We start from the raw sequence: 24,348 nt of genomic DNA, 5'->3' as shown, positions 1-24,348 counted from the left end.
GTCAGAGAGATCTGTACAAGTTATTTTGCTGTCCGGCAGCTGATGTTCAGGTAGGTGCGAATACAGATGCATAGACCTTATGTATTCACATCTTAGTGGATTTTGACGTTGGCTGGTAACACAACCAAAGGCGTCGCGAAGTGAAGGAACAAAGTTACTAGAAGCTATTAGAACGTAGAGCCACCGGAATTTTCAGTTTCCAGGAAAGGTGGAATAGCTTTAGATTTCACGAGAAACGGCTCTTGATACACTTGTTATTAGTTACTATCCACTGCATGCTCTCCCTTTCTTCCGACTCATACAGATGATACGTCTGGAGGGACGGAATACCGAACGTTTACGTAGATCATGATTCGTTTTATTCCTGTTTTGGAAAGGAAGGACTGAGTGGCAGGCAGAAGGCCTGCCCTGGCCTTTGCTGGGTACGCTCTTGAGAAACCGCCTTAAGTATGCGACGAAGCAGAGCATAGTCTATCGTTACGTCAGCATGCTGTAAGACGACAACACAACGGAGACGAGAAGTTTCCTGGATGATTATTGCAGAAAAGCGCATGCGACAGTTTACTGAATCACGCGTGTGTGTTATTTTAGTTTACTGAAGCATGACGTGTCTGTTATTTTAGTGAAGTGTCTTTACTAGTACTAAAAACTTCAAAGAGATCTATTTATACATGAAAAATAACTCGCAAAATAAAAATACAACTATTATGAAAAATCCGGCGTGAAAGAAGCAGATTTCATTATCAGCGCATTTCCCTTTATTTTACTTAGAACCATGTGTTGTTCTTCTTGTTGCTGGCAGCCTTATCCGTACAGACTGGGACTCGAACAAAAACGCACACTAAGTAAAATAACCCAATGATGATGGCGTAACATCGCCGAAACATGTATGGGCGAAGAGAAACTAACAAGGAACTATGTTTCACACAACAAACAACAACCAAATCGTGTCTATTGTTATAAATCTTCTAAAGATGAGTAAAGAACCACAGGTGAAGAGAGCCTATGTTGTAAGTTTAATCGAGTATAATATGGCGTTAGGTTGATAAATGCCCAGTCAAAAAATGGGAGAGGGCTTCTGGCGGTGGAAAGAAAGGTACCCAGGAGCTGCTAGTAGCGTGCCAAAGCCTCAAGGAGAACAGCAAATAAACAAGGAAATTAAATTTGACTGTTTGCACGAAGTTTATAGACGCACAAATCGATCGCAACAGAAAGCTTTCTACGAGCACGCAGAGACGTTTCATGAGTAGCTACATCTCTTCAGGAAGCGCCAACTGGTCTCAGGCGGGCGGCATCCCGCCGTGAGAACTGCTCTTCTGCAGACGCGGCCTGTTCTCGATGCGCCGCGGCACCTCGCGGGCCCATCGCCATTCTGCGCGAGAGGGACGCCCTAGCGGCCCGCCCCACGTGCCAACACGGCCGCAGACGCCACGTTCACGCTTCCGTCTGTCTCCGTCTCACACTGCTGACCGCTAGCCCAGCAGCAAAACTCATCTAGTAAACAGTCCCTCGAGGCCAGACCGGCAGGTATTGTCCCAAGCGAGGCGAAACCGGTCTTTAAAAAGCCGCGCTGAGCTTTTAGTGGGCGCCGCTGAAAGTAAACAGTGCAGTCTCCACGTGTTAACACGGCTTTGAGCTCAAGCGCTTATGCGCGTGCTTGGTTTGAAGGGAGCGAAAAAAAGCAATGTGTGTAGACTTTGCCCATTAAATACGGACGTGCAGTATTTGTTCAGAACCGGAAAGGACGGCTTTTGCTTTCGTCGTACGTTGCGGAGTCCGCACTAAGGATTCGTTAACATCGAGACAAATGAGACGAGCGCCGGATCTTCCAAGGTCAGTAGACATGATCAGCCTAGTACCTACCACGCCATGGTTAAATCACACACTCCAATTAAATTACATCGGACAAACAGCACCAAAGATTTGTTTCTCCCTAAAGTAAAAAACTGTAATCGTATAGCGTTGCTAGGCAAAACTCCTTGAGGCGCTATGTAACTTTTAAATTAACACACTCTCTTTTGTGATAATTGTTTCTTAAGACTACTTTCGTACTCTGCGTGAAGCAAAAAGCTAACAAAACTAAATTCCGCGATCAGGTCGAAGCAATTGCGTGATACCGACCGACCACAATGTGATCCTCTGTGTAGTGGTGTCATTCGGATGTGGTATGGATAGACATTGGGCTAAAACACCTCTGTCCCAGCCGTTGTTGGTAGCTTCTCATTGGCATCACGAGTCTCCTCTTTGGCATCACGTGTCTCCCACCAAAGCAAATCCCTGACAGTACCGAACTCAGCACTACATGAATTGAATCCGGGACCTCAGCATGGCAGCCAGACGCTCTGATCACTTAGCTACGGTAGTAGACTAAGCTCTGACCAGCAGCCTATTCGTGTGGTTTCTTAACTTCTCTATTTCCAAAACACCTCTTTCAGTGTTCGTTGCTTGGCCGTGCGTTAAAGTCTCCATTCACATTAAAGGTTCAGAAATTACTATAGATGGGAGATTACATCGTATTTCTATTTCTGCTTTGCTGAAAGTGAACTCTTCACTACACGAATTGCAACAGTGAATCCCCATTTGTGAATAAGGAACAGTAAATCTTGAGGAAAAAGCGGCTAATTTCTGGGCATCACAATTAACTTATCCGTAGTCTTGTTGACAAGTAAAATACTTTCTAGCAGTTTCATTGCGAACTCCTCCCACTTCCTCCAACACTTCCACCCTTATTTTTACTCTTCTGAGGTGCTAGGTTGCTCCGTGTTTCGGGGGCTACACTTGTAATGAGAAAGCCAGCGCTTTTCATATGTCAGGAATTTCTCCTCTGGCAAAGCTTCTCAGTAAAACTATGTTCTGCTTAATAAGCTGGGTGAGGTAGATTACTGGTCGATGAAATGTTCCAAGCCACAGCACGAGAAAGTCTCCTACTCTGGTCTTAGTGTTCGTGGATGTTTCACTTTTATAAAAGGAAACAGCATCATTTTGATTATTACACTGAGGCCGTAAATATCTTGGTACCGTCCAAGTTGTGCGGCATTGCTGCTTACGTGAGTGGAAAGCTACAAGCGTTATAACTTGAAAGTGTGCGTGGTTCTCGCGATTTCCAGACAGATATCCGCCGGCATTCTGTGATGAAACCACCACTCCGGCAGAGACGCTTATGATTTGCGGTTCGCAGTTATATCTGCGGTAGCGAGTCATGAGCGCACGTGCTAGCAAACTGCTGCCTGTGGAGATTATCTGTTGCCAGTAAATTAGCCATCTCCATCGAGTCCTTACTTTGAGCTGGAATGTGACGTTTCACGATTCAGAAGTAAATGTATTTGGTCGCGGCGATACATCTCGCTGCTACCTTCAGAGCAGTCTTAAGTTCGCTTAAGGCAACATGGATAAACTGGTCAATATAACAAGGTATATATGCGCTGTATACATAATGTTTGAGAAGGAACAATAAACATTTTAGGGAGTGGTAGCAGCCGGCCGCGGTGGTCTAGCGGTTCTAGGCGCTCAGTCCGGAACCGCTCGACTGCTACGGTCGCAGGTTCGAATCCTGCCTCGGGCATGAATGTGTGTGATGTCCTTAGGTTAGTTAGGTTTAAGTAGTTCTAAGTTCTAGGGGACTGATGACCACAGGTGTTGAGTCCCATAGTGCTCAGAGCCATTTGAACCATTTTCTGGAGTGGTAGCATTAACTAATTCAACAAAAACATTCCATATAACGTCCCCAATTTTGTTTCAGATCTATAGCTGTTAGAATGTAAGCCAGATAAATACTAGCAGAAGTTCTTAAGGAAATATAAATGACTAAGTTCAAAGCAGACTTTCTCGAGTTCCTCCTCCGGCTTTAATGATCTTTCTAATTCCGATGCCAACAGCACATGTACCTGTTCAAGGTCATCTTGGCTTCCTTTTATGAGGGCATTGCTATTCATACCATAAGGATCACTTCGTTTGTTGTGTATATTTTCTTCTTTTTAGACTCCGCCGTTCAACCATCCGCATAGGCAAAATTCGAAAAGCGTAGGGTCAGAGGACCTTGGTGGCCAAAAAACGTGACCATCTCTGTCAGCATATCTCACAGAAGGTTTAGATGATGCGTCACCTAACTACCATTATGTGAAGGGGCGCCGTCATGCTATAAGAGCATATTCATCCTTATAACCAAAGGAACCTCTTCCGATAATGCTGGAAGCTCATTTCCAAGAAAGGCCGCTGTAAGGCAAATCGATAACACAAATTGCTCGATCAACTCACTCTCATTCAAACCACGCCACGTATTTATGGAGAAGTGTTCTGTAAAATAAATGAAATGTATTCGCAGTTGCATGTCCAAACGAACATTGCATTGTAATTCGGAATAACACAGGCACTGCAATATTTATCCGCCGACACCGGCCAAGCGGCTGTCAAGTAAAATGTCTCCCCTTTACGGGAATACACGTAATAGATGTACGAGGACAGGTTGTAGAGACGTGGTTGACGACGGAAGAAAGTTTGAATCTATCCGTGAGACGAGCTCAGATAGCCTAATGGTTAGGCGACCGCTTGCGAAAAGCGGGAAATCCGAGTTGGAGTCCCGGTCCGGTACGAATTTTCACTGATGGTTGTTCATACACGCAACTGGGAATACATTTCTTGTATTTAGTAACGGACGTAGTCATCGCAGCGCCGGTTCCTTTGGACATGCATGACACAGATACTGCGAGATCATATTCTGCGTAACGTCGGAGGTGGAACTTACGAAAATCAAGTTTGAACTTAATCATTTGCTTTCCTTTAGCCTTCTATCAGAAATCGTTCGGGTCACATTCTAGCAAGTGTATATGTGTAAGCAATAAATACTGGATACATGTTATTTGGAACGTTTCACATGAATTAGTCTGTACTACCATCACCTAAAATATTTACTGTTTCTCGTCAAGCATTGTGAATAGTGAGTCCGATATTGTATTGCTATCTTTGTTGATCTGAACAGCCAGTGAATGAAAGATTACTGCAAGCAGGTGGGAATCGTAAATTTTGGATAGTACTGTCTTATTTCTCCAGCATCTTTGTCATTAGCAATTCATAAGTTGCCGACAATGCAGAAAAAAAAGACTGTTGATTGATATTCACAGCTGATTATCCAGCTGTTGAACATATATAGTAATGCAATAAATAGTGTCATTACAGGCCTTTATAATCAGAGTTTTCCACTTCTTAAATATTTGAACACGACTGCCTAGAGAACCATACTCGATTTTCAGATGTTTTCTAAATTTTTGTACACTGCCTGTGAGGGGATCAGTAACTGACACATTTCACTCAATTAGTTACACTACTGCTGTGACTCAGACGAATGTACGAAGTTTTGGTCGTCAGAGGCTCATGTCAGAAATAACATTTGAGTCAGTGACAATTACGACCGAAACCGGTAACCTCTATTAATGTTTTGAATAACTGTGGTTTTATCAGTAATAGATTCGTCTCCATTACGACACGAAGGTCGTTCTTTCCCAAAAGTGTCAGAGGAAGTACATATTCGTGACAGCAACAGCGATGCCAACCGCAGGAAACTAACCCGACTTTTTAAACTGACACACCACGATATGACTATTGTTATTTATTTAATTACGACCCATGTTTCGGTTTTTTATGCCATTTTTAAGTGACTGAGTTTATGTCATTAACATATATTGCAGGACATCAAGCTGAAAATTGGCCATAAATTAAGGGGAAAAAAAGAAAAATCAGTCACTTGAAATGGCATAAAAGGCCGAAACTTGCGTTGTAATTAAATAAACAACAATACAGTCAAATGGCGTTTATTCATTTAAAAATTATTGTATGACGGTTACTCAGCACCATCAAAAACTGTTTATTAACTGAAATTTTTTTCAATGCTGTTGTTTTTTAACACATTCTTGTACGATAAAAGAACATGCCTTACTTTGTGATTTTCCAAGCTGATAAGGATGGGCTGCGGGAGAATTAATTAGTTCAATTCAGATTTCAATCCGGAGAAATGTTAAGGTCGCACTAATTACGATGTGAGGAAACAGTTACTGAAACGAGGGCAAGCAATCGATATAATTACTTTACTACGCTATCACTTGCTCAGCACGCGTTTATACAGGGTTAACACAGACAGCAGTGCGGCCCCGGTAGCTGAGTGGTCAGCGCGACAGGATATCAATCCTAAGGGCCGGGGTTAGATTACCGGCTGGTTTATAGATTTTCGCCCCTCAGGGACTGGGTGTTGTGTTGACCTAATTATTATCATTTCATCCCCACCGACGCGCAAGTCGCCGAAGTGGCGTCCAATCGAAAGACTTACACACGGCGAACGACCTACCCGACCGGAGGCCCTAGTCACACGACATTTACATTTAACACAGACAGCAGAATATGGGAGCTTGACTCTCTGAAGATTATGTTCCTAACATTAGTGGTTGTATAGTAAATCATATCCCAACACAGTGTGGCCTTCGGAATGGCTTTGCTGTAGTCTTGCGGCTTGCTTCTGAGCTGACAGATATTCAGAATGGTTCCGTCATGACGAAGTAGGGCCTTATTTGTTCATGATATTGTAAAATTAGGTTGCTACATAGCTCTGCCGTGCCTCAGCATTGAATAAAGCGTTGATGCTAGTTTCTGGCGGTTGAATCCACGAGAATTCAAAAGATTGTTGTGCCGGAGTCATGACTGCGTATCATAGTCTCATGAGTCATTTCACAGATCAGGAAACCACTAACATGCAAGTGCAGATCAACAACTCCCTCACCGACAAAAGTGCGCACTTTGACCTTATAACGGGATCTTGTGTGTCGCGATGTCCTGGAACGCATGGGACAGAGCTCTGGTGTTCGTTCACGAAATCGTGTGAATATCAAAGAGGGGTCAATGACTGTTACACCTTTCCTACCTCAAAGAAGCTACGGGGCAAACCTATGATACAGCGATGTAGGGCAGCATCGGAAACTCCGGGTCAAGAGAGGCGAGGGCGGCGGCGTCGGCGAACGGTACCCCCGCTGCGGGTACCCGTGGCCGGGTCTCGGGAGCGCGCCTCATTGTGAGACCTCTGAATTACCCCATTGTCGGGGTAATTGCGGGCAAGTACTGCCTCTCGCACGACCACCCGGCTGCCGTTACACTAGCTGCGCTGTGGGAAAACAGCAGGCGGGCTGAGAAGGTTACGCATGCCTATCGTACTGTGCCCTTGTCAGACACTTCTGTCTGCGGCTACACAACACTTCCTCGCACTCTTGTAATTAATTTACCACTTTACAGACAACATACGACACTATCATACAATGAAGGCTTTCAGGACCGGGCATCTTAGCTGCGGTGAATCTTTCGGTTTGTGTGGTCGTGATGCGTGCTATATTTTCGTTCATGGAGTATCGTCCAGAGTTGCGTCGGGCATATTCAAAGGTGCTCCTGCTTCCACTGAGTGTTTCCGACTGACCGTTCGAGCATTGTAGAGCGACATAAGGAGAAAAAGAGACGAGGTCGAGTTTATAACTGATCGACACACATAATCCTTGTTCAAAATAAAACTCAACTAACGAACTGTCGTCCGTCATAGATAAAACATACCTATCGATTCTTTAGAGGTGCTGTCCGCAGCTCGTGGTCGTGCGGTAGCGTTCTCGCTTCCCGCGCCCTGGTTCCCGGGTTCGATTCCCGGCGGGGTTAGGGATTTTCTCTGCCTCGTGATGACTGGGTGTTGTGTGATGTCCTTAGGTTAGTTAGGTTTAAGTAGTTCTCTAGGGGACTGATGACCATAGATGTTAAGTCCCATAGTGCTCAGAGCCATTTGAACCATTTTTTGTAGAGGTGCTGCCCATATATCACGAATTTTAATGGCTTCTTAATTTCTGTTAAAATTATCCCTATGTTAGTATGTTTCGACGACTTCTCTATATGATTCTTGACAATTGTTCTTCACTGTAGACGAAATTTTTTTTCGTAAAGTTTCACTTCATGTTTTTCTGACTGAAGACCAGACTCTGATGGGACAGCTTTTTCCACTTTCCCTAGTAGGCAAGGTCTTTTGTGTTCCTTCAGTCTTATATTCAGCCTTCTCTTGGTAGCTCCATTGCCGACTTTACCACATGTGCGCGGAACTTTGTGTGTCCAGCATGCCGACACAGATAGGCGTTTATAACTTTACAGATCTGAAGGCTTGACATATTTTGTTTGTTGATCGTCAAGACTCAGAAGCACCTCTGAAGATGTCCAACGCAGACCTGGACGAAACATCACGAATGAAGAAGTTTCATGCACGGTGATCGTACAACCCAGAAGACTAGCCAGTATCTAACACCGCGTTCTCCATTGCAGAACTATGGCAAGAACAGAAAAATATTTGCAGTTGACGATTCATAGACACAATGGGAAATTCATACATTAAACACTGTACTCCACCACACGGAAATACAAATATTTACAGAAATTTCTGCTTAGATTTTGCATTCTTTTTGATAAATGCTGTCGGATGAATTCTGCACTATCTAGTAGTAATATGTGGATGTGTTACAGAGCGAAGTAGTGCAGTGATTAAATGTAGGATGCAAATTTCCAAATTCCCATATGGACATTGTTTTCGTTGCGATTTTTCTAACTCGCTTATGGTGTACAGCAGAATATTTGCTGATACAAGGACATGGTTGATTTTCTTCACCATCTTCGACCAGCCTCCCATCTTCGGAGAAACGTAATCCAACGCCAGCTTCATCCCTAGTATGTCAGCCAGTGTATTATAATTAGTAACATAATACTAAATAGTTGAGACTTCCTCGCGGATTGAAACTGTAGGGTGCACTGATATTTGATTCGGAAATCCACATGGTATGCAGTAGAACTTGTGTGAAGTTTCGAAGGTAGGAGAAGAGCTAGTGGCTTAAGTGAAGCTGTGAGAGTGAGTCGCGTGTTGCGTTTGGATAGCCCTGTCGCTAGAGCACTTGCCTTCGAAAAGAAAAGGTCCCGGTTTCCAGTTCCGGTCCGGCACAATGTTTTAATCTGCCAGAAAATCAGCGCGCACTCCACTGCACGCTGAAAGTTGACTATTAAATTAGTTATTAGGAATAATCAGTCTTTGATTTACCTCTCGTTAAGGTGTCCTGTTTACACAAAATCTGTTTTCGAGGTCACATTTTGTCAACTGTGGTTCGCAAATAAAAGTCAAAACGAAACAGGAGATCTGACACTGCCGTTTATAAATAGATATCTAATTTCATTAGCGTATTGTATAACTTTTCAGTCTAGTTTCCAAACTCATTTATTTATTTAACTTGTCTCTTCGCATGTTATCCATTTAATGCTGATTCTGTCTCTAAAGAGATTATTTTACGCGTTGATGTGCTAGCTGTTGCTTATGGAAATACACGGAATAATAGGTTATGAAAATTCTAGTGGGGCAGTTCTGGCTACATCTTTGTCTGTGTTGTGTATGAACAACACTAAAAGACGAGATGTGCAGATACACTAACGTACTATGCTGGGTCCAACTGGCAGAATAGTACAGGAAACACGTGGATTTAGGAATTCCTACTCTTACCACGCTATGTAAAGATTACACAGCCGTCTTTCGTATTTCGGGCACCCCTATATCACATGACTGATACGGATTGGTGTGGATGCTAATTTCTGCGTGACCACTTCCGCCTCGGGTTGGTACGACCACAGCGGCCCGTGTAGGTCATCCATCCAGACAGCCATCCGGAGAGACAAGGCCTGCCTGTGTCACGAGCTTGGCCGGCTCAGGAGGAGAAGCGGCAGGGTGACCGCGTTCCAGACGCGCCGTTTAATCAGGCCTGACCAGAGTGTTTGCCGTGCCGGCCGGGTCCACACAGTCCATTACAGGAAGTGGGCCACCACCGGCTGCCGCCTGCCGGACAGAGGAGAGACCCACGGCGGAGGAGTCTTGCAGTGCTGTAGCTCTCTGCTGTGTGGATCCACCTGCCATCCCCGAGATGCCCTATCTTCACTTTCGGTAATGAATAATTTTCGTTGCACGACGCAAGCAAACAGAAACCAGCATCCAGAGCAGTGATTCCCAATCTTTCTGGGACAGTTATCCCTGAATGTAATTAGATACTAGCTACTAATCCCCCCCCCCTTCCCAAGTCCTCTCCCACCACCACCATCACCATTAGCACCTAAGTAATCTCGGCAATGAAAAAGAACTTTCTATGAACACTTTCATTTTTAAAATGACGAAAGACAATGATGTTTAATTTTTATAGGTGTTTTGTTGTACCACGGACTAAAGAGTAAATAAGACAGTTGGTACAGCTTTTTTCTAACAGTCTTTCGTGTAGAATGAGGAAGCAATTTTTAGTGCTCTGGCTCTGAGCACTATGGGACTTAACTTCTAAGGTCATCAGCCCCCTAGAACTTAGAACTACTTAAACCTAACTAACCTAAGGACATCACACACATCCATGCCCGAGGCAGGATTCGAACCTGCGACCGTAGCGGTCACGCGGTTCCAGACTGTAGCGCCTTTAACCGATTGGCCACACCGGCCGGCAATTTTTAGTGCACTCCGAGTGTTATCTGAAAGTACTTCTCGGGAAAGAATGCTAAGCATCCGCATTTAGGGTCGATACATGTTACAAAACATGCTTGTCGTGCACAACTCCCTTCTCTAACGATACTTGCTTCATCCATAGCTTGCACACCCATTAAAAATCAGCCAAATTAAAAGATGTGCACTGTAATTAGGCCTACTGTTTGCAAATCACTTGATTGCTGGACTTCTGACTTCTGAACTGGCAGAAATTGGAAGATTACAGGCTCCCATTGCTCTGTGTCTGACCACTACTACTACTACTACTACTACTACTATTAATAGTAATAATAATAATAATAATAATAATAATAAGTATAGTGTAGGTGCAGTAGCCAATACTTAGTTATATTGCGAAGTGAATAATGGAACTATTTCTGGTCTATAGTGAGAACTACCTACAGCTCGGAGAACGCATTTTTAGGAGATACTGACGCATATTTGATGTATATGTCTCAGTTTTACTATCATAGATACGGCGTACAAAGTATGCGTCTAATGGTTGGACTATGTGAGGAAGACGTTCATACAATCGTTTCACAAGCTGTAACCTCCCCAGGTTTTGTGTCATGCTTTAGTGCTACTACCTGAAAAGAAAATTAACATTTTATGTTATCATTATTACAGCCTTACGAAATAGTGGTAGTGATCTTTGAAAGTAATTCAGTTTCGTGACCGGAACACAATTCAATCCTTTTGTTTTTACTCCTCAGGAAATTACATCTTACTCGTCATGGGGTGATTACTGGAAGGTTGGGAACCACTGATGTAGAGCAACTTTAGTAACGTGTTTCACTCTCACCAGCAGATCCATCTCAAGCAGTTTCCGGATGGACATTACGAAGGAAACTGCACGCGATGGACCTTTGGTGGCAGGTATCTAGGAGCGGTATGTAAAGCCGCGACTCTTCAGTGAGCCAAAAAACTCAAAAAAATGGACAGGAGCTGACTGGAGGCGTGTAGTGTGGTCGCTCGAGTCGTGTTTTGTCTCTTTTTAAATCAGTAATCAGTAAGGTGTGGGATGTGCAGTTCAGGCCAGGTGGGGTTTTGTGACTTTTGGGGAAAAGTGAGAGGGTGTTTTTGTACCGAGACATCGCAACATTCAATCTGTTTCCGCGAACATGAACGAGGTTGTTTATTTGAATATTCTCGGTGGTCGAGTGTTGTTCTTTCTTCTACGTCTTCATGATGAGTATGCTGTAGATACTCCCTTCTTCCAAAATGATAAGAGCCCTGTTCATGCCGCTGCAAGCACACGTTCGTGGTTTGAGGAACACTTAAAAACTCTATCGCACCTCGAATGTCCAGCTAAATGACGCAATTTTAATCCTTAGGAAATACCTGCAACTAGTTCGAACAGTCAGTGAAGCGTAGCAACCAAAGACCCACAACCGGGTGACTCTTCGATCAGTGGCTTCAGTTTGACATGCTGTACCTGAAGTAACCTTCGTGAAATGCGGCCATTATCAAGTGCAGGAGTTCTGTTACACAGTACTAGCGTAATGTCTCTTGGGAATGTGTAATATTTTATACGATGTGCTTATTAAACGACCTAATTTATTTCTATGAAGAGCGGCTCTTTGTGGTAGACCTGATCACTTATATAGCCTATTAACATCGTGTTGACGCCATACGACCTGCGGAAAACATACACCATGTTTCCTCGTACGAAGGCCTCATTCCCATGCTATCAAGGGACGACCAGGATTCAGTTGAGTACTTAGAGGTGAGCTTTATTCATTGACCACCTTGATATTGTACAATGTTTGGTGCTTCTAGTGTGTGTTATAGTTAACGTCCTTGTCTCTCTTGGCAAATGACAGGATTCACGCAAAATAATAAAAAATGGAGACAGTCCAAATCCGATTCTTCTTTCGGCCATCAACCCTTCGTTTGGTTCGATGTTGTTATTCAGTACTTCCGTTTGTCAGTAATTATTATGTTTAGCATAATTGCCGCATCCGACAACTCAACTATCAGCCTCAAGCCATATGTAATATTGATCCTGATATTCTTCCTAGCCAGTCCCTCTTCAACAATAGTTGAAGCAATCAGTCTCTTCGATCTATTACATTCTTTAGTAGGCAACTCTTCTCCTTCACCTGTAGCAGACCAACTTGAATTCTTACTTGAACAGTCAGTCTAAGCTTCGACAGTCACCTATAATACCGTATGTCACATGCATCTAACCTCTTCGTTTCTGTCCTCCCAAATGGCAGTGTTTCTCACCCATGCAGAACTATGCTCGAAACAAAGCTTTCCTGGTCTCAAGATCATTAGTGGATGTCAACAACTGCTGCCTTTTTTCCCATAAAAAGTTCGTTCAGCTTGTGTCGTCGTTGCTGCAGTGTGTTTCTTGCTTCATCCTTTCTTATATAGCCTACTTCTGAAACAACAGAATTCACTGATGTCTTAAGAGTATCTTGTCCAAGTTTAACATGTAGCCACATGCTGCTGCCGTCGTTACAAGACTGTTCTTTGTTCTTGGTATAAACTGTAGCCATCAGCATCCAAAGGCTCTATTTTAATAAGCATTCATTTTAACTCCTGTTCGTTTTCTGTAAACACTCCTGTGTCATCAATGAACCATGTCGTCACGATTTTCTGTCCGCTGCGAACATCTCTTACATCGATGTATTCCGTTACTTCCTTCGTTGCCTCTTCAATATACAAGTGCTGATGACTTCAAAATAGATGACTAGAACATCGTTGAAAGATTTTTTTTTTTGAGTCGTCAGTCTTCTGACTGGTTTGATGTGGCCCGCCACGAATTCCTCTCCTGTGCCAACCTCTTCATCTTGGACTTGCAACCTACGTCCTCAGTTATTTGCTGGATGTATTCCAGTCTCTGTCTTCCTCTACAGTTTTTTCCCCTCTACATCTCCGTCTAGTACCAGGGAAGTCATTCCCTGATGTCTTAACAGATATCCTATCATCCTGTCCCTTCTCCTTGTTTTACATATTCCTTAGATTCTGTGCAGAACGTCCTCATTCCTTACCTTACCAGTCCACTTAATTTTCAGCATTTGTCTGTAGCACCACATCTCAAACGCTTCGATTCTCTTCTATTTTGGTTTTCCCACAGTCCATGTGTCACTACCATACAATGCTCTGCTCTAAACGTACATTCTCAGAAATTTCTTCCTCACGTTACGCCTATGTTTGATACTATTGGACTTCTCTTGGCCAGGAATGCCTTTTTTTATAGTGCTAGTCTGCTTGTGATGTCCTCCTTGCTCCGTCCGTCATTGGTTATTTTGCTGTCTAGGTTGCAGAGTTCCTTAACTTCACCTACTTCGTGACCATCAGTCCTGATGCTAAGTTTCTCATTGTTCTCATTTCTGCTACTTCTCATTACTTTCGTCTTTCTTCAATTTACTCTCAGTACATACACTGTACTCATTAGATTGTTCATTCCATTCAGCAGATCATGTAATTCTCCTTCATTTTTACTCGGGATAGCAATGCCATCAACGAATCGTATCACTGATATCCTGTCACCTTGAATTTTAATTCCACTCCTGAACCTTTCTATTATTTTCATCATTGCTCCTTCGATGTACAGATTGAATAAAGGGGGGGGGGGGAAGATTACATCCCCGTCTTACACCTTTTTTTAATACGAGCACTTCGTTCTTTGTCGTCCACTCTTATTATTCCCTCTTGGCTCTTGTACATATTGTATTTACCCGTATCTCCCTATAGCTTACCCCTATTTTTCTCAGAACTTCGAACATCTTACACCATTTTACATTGTCGAACGCTTTTTTCAGGCCGGCAAATCCTGTAAATGTGTCTTGATTTTTCTTTAGTCGTGCTTCCATTATCAACCGCATCGTCAGAATTACCTCTCTGGTGCCTCTACCTTTCCTAAAGCCAAACTGATCGTCATTTAACACATCCTTAATTTTCAAGCTACTGAGAAAAATAGGAGCAACTCTGTTGAGGGAGGAATTTTCAAATACCTTCGTACTGTTCTCGTGGGAATTGCGGCCACTGTATCTGGGTGGAACCAAGTCGCACAGCCACCGTACGTAATAATTCTTCGTATACTTCATCTGTGCATGTTACGGACACCAACTGATATATAATACAATAAAAAGTATCCTACACGTCTGATAGTGAGTTTTGCATAGAATGTAGACGAAGGATGATGACTTGTCAGACACGAAAATGTGACACGTCCGCACCAGGTTCACGACTGTTGTTACGGTACTTCGACTTGCCTTGTTGTGTCTGTTTAGGAACTTTGTACATCCACTGAGAAAATCTTAGACTTGTTCCCCAGTCCCCCTAAATCATATGAGATACAAAATACGCAAATAATTATTTACGACAACACAAAGAACACAAGGCACATGATTTCGGGGCTGATTGTGAGTGTGTTTCTGTGTTGCGTCCCTGCCCCTTCCACCCTAAAAATAACTAATGACTCCAGTTTAGTTTAAAATGATCTTACCGGTGCAGTAATAAATCCTTAAAGTACTACACAGGAATGCCCTCCACATCTAGAGCTTTCAGGGAAGGAATAACAAGCAGAAAAAGAGGAAGCAGCTACTTTTAGTTATTTGCATAATAAAACTCCAGTCAGTTCAGGGCTATAATCAATCCTCACAACTGGTTACAGAAGCTACGCCCCATCGTCAGGAGGTACATTTTGTTCCTAACGTGCCAGCAGGGCACTTGAAAACCGGTTGCTATAATTAAACACAATGCAAAACAGAGTTATAATGGAGTTCACATGATTTATTTGACAGTCATACCTCCGCTCAAACCAACATTTGCTCGTTTTTAATAAGCTACTTCATTTCATATTAGCAATTGTTAGCTCTAAAATGCGGAGAACCAGCAGTAGGCTGTCTTTGAAGCAATATAAATAGAATATTCACAGTGTCAAATCGTACAATCTTTGTACCTAACCTGGAAGAAATAGTACAGTCTGCTTCACAAACAACTACGTTGTTTCAGTAGTAGTGCATACACAAACCCGAAACTCACAAATACAACTCTGATTTTTGGAGGATTTTGCCATCGTTTCCTTAGACTGCACCAGAGCTTCAGATCCTTGTATGACCCCACCCCTATCTTGGTCTTCCCTTAGTCCAGTCCAGTTTTTGATAGTTACAAGTACCACTGTATTAAGCCGCTGTCGATGGCCGAAACAGCTTTCCCGCGAATTTTTATTAATACGATCCGTTTGCACGTGTTGTCTCTGACGCTTCTTGGTACCTCAGTTGTTTCCGTCAAATGAAATACTTGCCTCAGAACGGGCAAGAGAAATCCATGGGTTGTTTCTCTGGATGTTCTCAAAAATTGCACTGCATCTGTATCCGAAAACGCTTACTAAAAGATAGTTTTATGGTAGAGTACAGCATTTGGAGTGCTTATCAAGTCAGTCTAGGATCCGTACCAGAGGAGTGATAGAGGCAATAGAGAAGATCCAAAGAAGAGTTGCACGCTTCGTTACAGCTAGATTTAGTAAGCGCGAAAGCGTCACAGTGCTCAGGTCACCACAATAGAGAGAGAGGTATGCTGCATCTCGGTGTAGGTTAGCGTTAAAATTCCGGCAGTGTACAAAGCTAGGACAGTCAGGTAATATATTGCCTTCTCCTTCGTATGTCGAGCGAAAAGACTATTAAGGTAAAATTAGAGAGATTCATGCTAGCGTGGAGACTTCTCAACAATCGTTCTTCCCGAGGACCATTCGTGACTGGAACAGGAAAATGGGTTTGTAGGGGCGGTAGTAACAGAGGTACCGAAAGTACACTTCGCCATACACTACACGAGTCCACAAACGCAGGCGTAGACATGACGGCAGACATCGAAGCAATTCTGTGACACGCTGATAAGATCATAACATACTGGCGTAGTCCAAACAAAATTATGACAGTGATGCTTCGAGAACTTGAACGATAATCCAGAATGAGATTTTCACTCTGCAGCGGAGTGTGCGCTGATATGAAACTTCCTGGCAGATTAAAACTGTGTGCCGGAGCGAGAGTCGAACTCGGGACCTTCGCCTTTCGCGGACAAGTGCGCTACCAACTGAGCTACCCAAGCACGACTCACGCCCCGTCCTCACAGCTTTACTTCTGCCATTACCTCGTCTCCTACCTTCCAAACTTTACAGAAGCTCTCCTGCGAACCTTGCAGAACTGCTTGGGTAGCTCAGTTGGTAGAGCACTTGCCCGCGAAAGGCAACTAAGACTGCAGGCAAACGGCAGGCTGGCACCTTCAATATAAGTGCTGTTTGTTTTTTCAGCTGAAAGTATCTTTGTAACGAACTCGTTATCGATACGATGTAGAAAGCCAACTGGTTGAGGCAATGACAAGTAATTGTAATTTGTACCGTTCTTGACTTTTACGTAAATTCTCGATGCCCTTTCCTCGAAACGCTGAATGAGGACGGAACCACATTACGGAGCTGGTTACTGGGCTCGGCGCTGAATCGCAGTGGTCCATTAGAGCGGACCTCGTGCCTCTTGAGCTCTGACGGCCGCTGGCTGTGGTGCGTCGCCGACAGACCCGAGCCCAGTGTCACATGAGTCACGGCTGGTCTCTGCGGCTCTCCCGCCCCCTCCGCGCCTGCGGGCTGTAATCACGGCCCCCAGACGCTGTCATTAGCCCCGATGCCAGACGCGAGGAGCGCAACCTCACTTCAGCGTGGACACAGTGGGGCTCGCGTCTTCCCAGCTACCACACAACCACGAGGGCGCGAGCTACCGTCGGCACGAACCAAGTGCTCTCTCGCCAAACTGGTCCGTGTCGCCGCATTCCATCCACGTATGTCATCTGGGCCAGCGGGCCGCATGAATATGCATCGAAAAGCTACTTAGTTGCCTCATCGAACACTATAAACGGCATCATCCATTTCTTTGACTTATAACACCTCCCTTACTAAATGCTGATTCGTAAATTTTGCCCTTTTGCAGCCTCAAGTGAATTTGATTGTTTCCTTCAAGCAGTCGGACTGTTAATTTCGTTTACAAACTCTGGACTCTAACTGGATTCGAATCTTGGTTCATTAAAAAACAGGGGCGGTATGTAACCGGATAAACAAAAACTTAACCGAATAAACAAAAACGGTCACTAGTCCAAATAGGACAAATAAATTCAGAGAAATTGCCAATGTAGGTCACTGCTGATGATTTCGATGTATACAACTACAATGGCTAAAAATGGATGAAGTACCAGTCTTAACGATGGAATTAGGGGGGAGGGGGAGCAACATGTATATCTAAACAGATACTCTGCTAGCCACGGCACGGTGCGAGGGGGAGCTTACCCTGCGTCACTACTTGTCATCCCTCCCCCCCCCCCCCACCTCCTCCTGTTCCACTCGCAAATAAAGCGAGGAAAAAACGACTGCCTGTACGCCTCCGCATGAGGCATGAGCTCTAATTTCTAGTATCTTACCTTCGTAGTTCTTACGCGCGATGCATGTTGCCGGCAGTAAAATCTTACGGCAATCAGCTACAAGTGCCGGTTCTCTAAATTTCCACAGTAGTGTTTCTCGGAAAGAACGTAGCCTTCCTTCAGGGATTCCCATTTGAGTTACCGAAGCATCTCCGTAACACTTACATGTTGTTCGAACCTGCCGGTAACAAGTCTAGCCCCCCGCCTCTGAATTGCATCAGTGTCTTCCTTCAGTTCAATCTGGTGCGGATTCCAAACACTCGAGCAGTACTAAACAATAGGTCGCGCCAGAGTCCTATGTGTGGTATCCTTTACAAGTGAACCACTCTTTTCTAAAATTCTCCCAATAAACCGAAGTTTCCCATTTGCCTTCCCAGTCACAGTTTTCACATGCTCGTTCCACCTCACATCACTTTGCAAGGTTATTCTTATATACTTAAGCGACTTGACTGTGTCCAGCAGGATTCTAATAATACTGTATCCGAACATCACAGGTTTGTTTCTCCTGCCCATCCGCATTAACTTACATTTTATCACATTTAGAGCAAGTTGCCATTCAACTCACCAACAGGAAATTACGCCTAAGACATCTTGTGTCTTCCTACAGTCACTCAACTTCGACCCCTTACCGTACACCACGGCAGCATCAGCAAACAACCGCATAACGCTGTACACCCTGTCCGTCACATCATTTATGTATATAGAGACAAGCAGCGGCCCTATTACACTTCACTCCGCAGCTCGTGGTCGTGCGGTAGCGTTCTCGCTTCCCGCGCCCGGGTTCCCGGGTTCGATTCCCGGCGGGGTTAGGGATTTTCTCTGCCTCGTGATGACTGGGTGTTGTATGATGTCCTTAGGTTAGTTAGGTTTAAGTAGTTCTAAGTTCTAGGGGACTGATGACCATAGATGTTAAGTCCAATAGTGCTCAGAGCCATTTGAACCATTTTTTTGCGCCCTATCACACTTCCCTGCGGGACCCCTGACGATACCCGTGTCTCTGATGAGCACTCGCCGTCACAACAAGTTAGCACAGTTAGTCACTCACTGCTCCTATATAGTTCTCTACTGTGAATCATGAACAAAGTCATAAAATTTTCCACTCTCTATCTCTTACTACCCGGCTTAATAAATTAAATACGACTCTGATGAAAATTAGTCAACCACTGATCAAAGCAATTTGTAGAATACGGAGGACCCTAGGACTGCAATATCATTCAACGACACTCTTAGTAGGACTTTTCATCCACTTCAGTTATTAATGTTAGTAAAAACCCAAATAATTAATGTCACCATCATAGATACCTAGAAATTTTCAGGATCAGGAATAGAACCCTAACAGAGACTGCGTGACTTAATTCAGTGAAGTTCTCGCTCTAAACGACCACTGTGTTTTACAAATGTATTGATATACTGCAATGAAGCGACTGATTCATGCCCTGGTGCAAGTCTGAATAACCTGTACACTGCCTAGAGGTGTCTAAGTGATGCTCTTCTGCGGCAATGGTGCTGGAGTTTGTTAAAAAAAGCGTAGCTCTTCACGTGAATTACTATCTTAAATTTCTTCTCTTATCAGATCATTTCACGTTAAGCCACTTTGCACTATGTTGATAGTACTTCCACCTGAAATCTTTGTATAACCACTTGGGAATAATTGTGCCCCACTGTCCACTCCAAAATCTTCACACTTCGCCGATCGCGGTGGCCCAGCGGTTCTAGGCGCTTCAGTCTGGAACCGCACGACTGCTGCGGTCGCAGGTTCGAATCCTCCCTCGGGCATGGATGTGTGTGATGGCTTTAGGTTAGTTAGGTTTAAGTAGTTCTAAGTTCTAGGGGACTTATGACCTCAGATGTTAAGCCCCATAGTACTCAGAGCCATTTGAACCATTTTGTTCACACTTCGGCAGGTAGTTACTCGCTCTTGGCCCACTACTCCCGCGCCCTCAAGTCTGTTCTTTTGTAGCGCTAACACTTCCCTTACATACAGAGAACTCAAGTTTTCCTTCCTAACCATGACAATTTTATCGATTCACTGTGCGTGAATCAGTCAAACGACAAATTTTGTAGATGAATTATAAAGGAAATGTAGTTCTTAATTACATTCAATGAAGGGAATATATACATTTGAGGAAAGACAATAATAATATATCAATATTCAGTTATATTGTGCAAAGGTGTTATTGTTACACCATCAGTGACACATATATTGGTGTTACATACTGTTTTGGGAAGGTTGTGGAGAAAGGCAAAGTACGAGGGTGGTTTGAAAAGTTCCCGGAATCACAACGAGGGGCCAGCGCTAGCGCAACGAGTTGTTCACGTGATATTCATTGGACTGTTGCCTGTAAACAGGTGCCACGTCAGTGCTCTTGGAAGAGAGCTGTGGTGGTGACGTGGCTCTGTTGTTGTTGTTCCTGCGTAGTGATTTGCGAAGATGGGAAAAATCGAGATTCGAGCAGTGGTTAAGTACTTCGTAAAGAAAGGTACGAAAGCGAAGGACATTCACGTCGACTTCCAGAATATACTAGAAAACTCTGCTCCTTCATATTCAACTATTGCCAAGTGGACAAATGAATTCAAATTTGGTAGGGAGAGCTTAGATGATGACCCGTGCAATGGTCGGCCAAGGTGTGTCACTACTCCTGAAATCATTGCAAAAGTGTACAAAATGGTCACGAAGGATCGCCGATTGAAAGTGCGTGAAATTTCTCACGCTTGCCATATGTCCTCTGAAAGGGTTTATCACATTTTAACCAAAGAATTAGAAATAAAAAAATTACCTGCAAGATGGGTGCCGCGACTCTTGACGCGCGCCCGCACACATGTGCCGTCGCCATGGCAAAATTGCACGAACCAAGGTATGAATTATTGCCACACCCGCCTTATTCACCTGATATGGCTCCGTCAGACTTCAGTAGGACCAACTGATTTGTGTGTGTGTGTGTGTGTGTGTGTGTGTGTGTGTGTGTGTGTGTGTGTGTGTGTGTGTGTGTGTGTATAAAGTACAATATAACTTTTGTACCATTTCAGTGCAGTAATGTTTTCATTCTAAATAAGTATTGTAGTAGTTCTATTATATATTTATTACCTTATAAATAATGAAAACAATTTTTTTTGAATTTTAAATTCAGTGCATTAATGCCATCTTAGTAAATGAGTGTTGTAAAATGATCCTTTCATATAGTGTTAAAAAATGACGATCATTCCACTTGGGACCTGTGGAAGGTAAATTAGCTTATTTGTCATGTATGATTGTTTTTCTGACATGACTTACTTCCTGGAGGACCTCCTCACTACGGATCAATTGGAATGAAAGTAATTCTAATCTAATCCTAATCCATCTCTTCCCAAAACTGAAAATATTTCTTGGTGGACGAAGATTCACTTCAAACGAAGAAATGATAGCCGGAGTTGACAAATATTTTGCAGGCCTGTAGGAAACTCGTTTTCGAGATGGGATCAAGGCACTGGAACATCGTTGGTCCAAGTGCATTAATGCGAGGATGCAGGAGCTTAATATTTTCCAACTGAGCTAGTTTTAGTCTATAGCGATCTGATGAACTGAAGCACAATGGCTCAAATTTAACCCATTTTTCCCCTTCGACGAAGTGCGCACTTTGATTAGAATTTTGTTATAGCTGATCAAATGTAGTAAAATGCACAGATGACCCTTGTAACAATAATTTTAAAATCTGTTGCACAGACAAGATTAACATAAAAAGGATAAGAACAGAACAGTTAACTGACGGTGGCAGATCAGATGTTACGTACCGCGTAGAGACGACATTGAAGAGAGTTATTTAGTGATTAGGAAATCGCAGGGTACGTAACTGTTTTTCCGCTAAGGGGCTCCGCTTTATGTTCGATGCTGAGGTAGCGTTACTCGCAAATGACATGACTTCAAACAACTTTTGACAATGGAGCGTGTACGCCTTGTTAACAGCAAAGGACGTTTCCGCTTGGCTGGCGTTTCATTCAGCTTCACAGCCGGCCTCCTTCATGCCAGAGGGAAACCTGTGATTACACATTCTGAGGGTTTTTTTTTTCAGCGTTAAGTGAGTGTGCTCCCATGTTATTCAGGTACACGTGCAACGTCGTCACAGCCGAGAGGAAAGAGTGTCTGAAGGAAGTGAATGTTCGTGGAATTTTTTTTTCTTCAGTGTAACGTGCCACCCAGTGACTTGCGTTTCTTTTCACAGAGGATAGAGAACGAATGAACAAGAACGGATATTATTGTTCTCTGTTTTACAGAATATGTCAAAATGATTACCAGAGTACAAAGAGAAATTAAAACAAGTAGAAGGATTTAGATGTTCTGTAAACTAGATAACGAGATAGTAGTGAAATATCTCAAGAAGGGACTTGAAACATTTAGCTCTTGGCAAGAGCATACGGAGGAAATGTGGCTGAAATTTTGGAAGAATAATCGGCCGAGCTCTGGATGAGTATGTACGTAGTAGAACAGCTGATGATCGGGTGGGATCCTCCATAGTATACAGTCTCTATAAAGAAACTTCCAAGGACCGTTACCAGGCAACTAATCTAAGAATATACTCCAACCTTATCCAACCGAGTACAACAGAGAGCAACCTTAAAATATGGTGCGGCTGGGAAGTACCCTCTGCCATGCACTTCACAGTGATTTGTGGAGTATGCATGCAGATACAGAAGCAATCGAAATCCCTTGATGCGAGTTAATACATCATTATGGACCTTTACTTCTTATGGTACTTCTCTCCGGATTCGTTATTTAAATGCAAAGGTCTTCCAAGGTGTTTCGTGAATTGCATAGCGTGAGGTACTGGGTCCATGGAAAACTATCGGCTTGACATTCAGCGTAGTGACTATATTTCTAAATCGGAAACACAATTTAAAAATGATGTAACTAGGGACAGACAAATACATACACATATATTATTTTTTATCTATTATTCTTTTACTTTTCTTTCTTGGTTGGTTCGCATTTCAGTTAATAGTTTGTAGCTTGTATGGAAGGTGGCTAAAGGACGATGAAACCACGACTAGGCGACACCGTGTTGGACATGCATGCCTCGTCGGATCGTGTGGAAGTCGCAGGATTGCCCATCGTGTAAAGCAGTATTGGCTGCGGTCTGTGGTAGATCCGACGGCAGAGTTTTAATTGTCGAGTGCTAGTAATAGTGTTCCATAGATTTCGTGTTTGTTTTGAATACAGTCAGAGAGAGTCCCTTTAGTCAGCCATAGTGCCAGTAGTGCTAGTGTTTGTTTTCAATACAGTCCAGAGACAGGTAGTGCTATTTTCATTGTTTTCTACAAGAAGTGGCTAGCAACCGCAGTTTAGTCAACAATCAGCCGCCTTTAGTGAATTAGCAGTCTAGTTAAAAGTTGATTAACTCTCTACAGTAAATTGATTTCTTAGGATGGATAGGATGTATGACTGCTGTGTACGGACGCAGGAGGAGCTGGCCACTGTTCGCGAACAGCTGAACGTGTTGATGGCCGCGGTCAGCCGTCTTCAGGCTGCTGCCTCGGAGTGTAGCGGCAGTGGGGAGTCTGGTGCGTCGTATGGTACCCCCAGGTGCTACATGCTTCACCTAATGTCCCTGCTGTCGAGACATCTTCGCGGGTACCGGGGGCGGTCGGGCCACCCTCTCCGAAAGGGGAGTGGCGGGTTCAGCGGCGTTCGCGGCGCACGAGGCGGAGGGTAAATGTAAAGGCTGGCCGTGTGGCATCGCCCGCTCTGCCTGTGAGTGGACATGTGGCCGCTCCTTCAGCAAGGTCCTAGCAGGCACACGGGGGGAGGGGTTTATTAGTTATTGGGAGCTCCAACGTTAGGCGGGTGATGGAGCCCCTTAGGGAAATAGCGGAAAGGTCGGGGAAGAAGGCCAGTGTTCACTCTGTCTGCTTGCTGGGGGGTCTCATCCGAGATGTAGAGGAGGCCCTGCCGGTGGCGATAGAGAGCACTGGGTGCACCCGACTGCAAATTGTTGCTCATGTCGGCACCAATGACTCCTGCCGTCTGGGTTCAGAGGTCATCCTCAGTTAGTACAGACGGTTGGCGGAATTGGTGAAAGCGGAAAGCCTCGCTCGCGGGGTGGAATCAGAGCTAACTATTTGTAGTATCGTTCCCAGAACCGATCGCGGTCCTCTGGTTTGGAGCCGAGTGGAAGGCTTAAACCAGAGGCTCAGACGATTCTGCGGACATCTGGGCTGCAAATTTCTCGTCCTCCGCTATCGGGTGGAGAAATGTAGGGTCCTCTGAATAGGTCAGGCGTGCACTACACGCCGGAAGCGGCTACAAGGGTAGCGGAGTACGTGTGGAGTGCACATGGGGGTTTTTTAGGTTAGAGAATTCCCTCGCTAGGCCCGACAAGAAGCCTCCTGAGACGCGGCAAGGCAGG

Source organism: Schistocerca americana, chromosome 2 (assembly GCF_021461395.2).
Source record: "Schistocerca americana isolate TAMUIC-IGC-003095 chromosome 2, iqSchAmer2.1, whole genome shotgun sequence".
NCBI classification, from domain to species: domain Eukaryota; kingdom Metazoa; phylum Arthropoda; class Insecta; order Orthoptera; family Acrididae; genus Schistocerca; species Schistocerca americana.
The sequence above is the reverse complement of the archived record's forward strand: the minus strand, read 5'-3'. Positions refer to the sequence as shown.